This window comes from Halyomorpha halys, unplaced genomic scaffold (assembly GCF_000696795.3).
Source record: "Halyomorpha halys isolate HHAL.00 unplaced genomic scaffold, Hhal_1.1 Scaffold1178.1, whole genome shotgun sequence".
NCBI classification, from domain to species: Eukaryota; Metazoa; Arthropoda; class Insecta; order Hemiptera; family Pentatomidae; genus Halyomorpha; species Halyomorpha halys.
In genome coordinates, this window is record NW_027113132.1 from 87623 (window position 1) to 89714 (window position 2092).

A 2092-nucleotide genomic window follows, 5' to 3' on the forward strand; every position below is an offset into this window, starting at 1 on the left:
AAAAAAAAAAAAAAGTTACAAAATAGTATGCTCATAATTATCTTGAGGTAAACTTCACATCAACGAGTCTAGACAGACCACATGCATACGCCATTACTACCGATGATTACAGAATTTATCTCGAGGAACCATATAAAATTCTTTTATAGCTTTCAGTAATCTATAAATCCCTTATTTAAGAAACTGACCCCGACAGGACGGCCACAAAGTTGGCAGACACATGTAAATAGCCTCAGTCTAGACTGAGAACTATAGACTGACGTATAAAACAACATTTTTTTTTTTATGACCTTTCTGGTCGTTTCTGGCATAAAGGGGCGGGGTATCTAGAGGTGATCAACCTATTCTAACTATGGTGGGGAGGTCAAGTTTCCATATCGTGGGACGACCACAGAAATTAAAAAGTCGACACCCCAGACCGGATTCGAACCAGCGTTACCGCAGCTCTCAGGCTGTAAAGACGTGCGCTACAACCACCTGAGCTATGGACGGTGACAGCAATTATTAGCGTCGAATTATGATCTCCAGTATGAGTGCAAACAAAGTGGATCCAAATCACTCCTGAAAATAAAATAAAATAAAAGGATAAGTAAAGAAGTTAGTACTTCTTGATTTGTTTTAAAGGACTTGCATAATTTTCTAATATTTCCTTATATTCTGTAAAATAAAAATGTGTGCTAAGTCAACTTGATATCTGTTGCAGTATTACACCCACTTTGTCTGTCATGACAGTATGTACTGTCGTGTTGCATTAGCGCTAGGTTTTGCGTGATAGTTGACAGTACATGTAGCGGCGGTGAGCTCCTGTCACGTTAAAATACGTGACAGTTTTTGTACTCAGTAACAAATTACACAAACTGTCAGATACCATGTTTTACGACCGTGTCCCTCAAATATTCTAAAACGTATCTGCAAATACCCTACTCTATTATATGTTCATTCATCCACAGATAAAAATTTTGTTAGTAGCAGCGAGTAAAAGTTCTATGTTTCAATGCACTCAAAATAATTAAGTTTTATATTTTTCTTGGAGAAAAGTACCAAGCATTATCTTAATACTTAACAATCTATTTCCCACAAGTTTTCATTTCGTCAGTTACCATGTTTTACAACAGAACACCTCTTATATGTGTTTATATATTATATAGATATAATAACATAATTTATTTTCAGGAGTGAGGCGGTAGAGGAGAGCTGGAGATATCGCCAACATGGGACTATTTGAGCTTCCTCTAGAGGTGAGTAGGGTTCAATAAAAAAAAAAAGTTAAATGTAAAACAATCATTAAAAAAAAAATAATAAAAGTCAAATCACTCGATCAGTCATGTTGAGCATATGTTAAAATTAGTTGTTGAACTATATAAAAGCTTATTACAAATTTCGTTATTAATGTAAAATTTGTGACTAGTTTCCTAAGCTTTGTAAACTACATAGTGCTTAATTTATGTTTGAAAAGTAGAAAATCCCATAACACCAATTATCAGCTTCATAGTAACTTTTTTAAGTATCTTCAATAAGCTTAATAGTAATTTTAATTTTAAATTCTTTTTATAATCACATTTAAAATTATATTTAAGTCTATTAAATTATTAATTACAACAAAAAAATATATAAACGTTTCAATTAAACTTTTGAGTGAGACAAGTGATTTGACATTAAAAATCTGTAAATTAACAGGAATGCTTCGACTAATAATGGCTTACTGAAGCTTGGGTGTTGGTCCCGTGTTGTGGTGCATGATTATAGAATAAAATAATTATTAACTTTACATATTGTTTAAGTATGTATATATATATTTATTAATTATGGCTCTCAGAAAATTTTAAACCAATTTTTTTTTACTGAGAAAAACATGGCATCTTCAAGTTTTATTAAATACATTAGTCTAAGGTAACACAATTAGTTTAGATTGAACTGTTTAAATGTAAATGTAATTTTATATTAAGCTATACTTTCTTAAGTTCTATTTATTTTGAGAAGTTTTCATCCCTTGATGTGTTTCTAATTTCTAATGTTGATATATTACGTATTTTAAAAAAAAAGTTTACTACTACAGCAACATTTGATCCTTATGCTTTTGGATGTATATATA

General features: G+C 31.2%; 1 long non-coding RNA gene across 4 annotated transcripts in view; it reads left to right on the plus strand.

The window, feature by feature from the left end:
* LOC136796602 (uncharacterized) overlaps window positions 1–2092 on the plus strand; it is a 115317-nt gene that overhangs the window by 43194 nt on the left and 70031 nt on the right. For all 4 annotated transcript variants that reach the window (XR_010844342.1, XR_010844341.1, XR_010844340.1 and 1 more), the window contains exon 2: window positions 1174–1238. This is a non-coding gene — a long non-coding RNA (uncharacterized lncRNA). The remainder of the gene's footprint in view (window positions 1–1173; window positions 1239–2092) is intronic.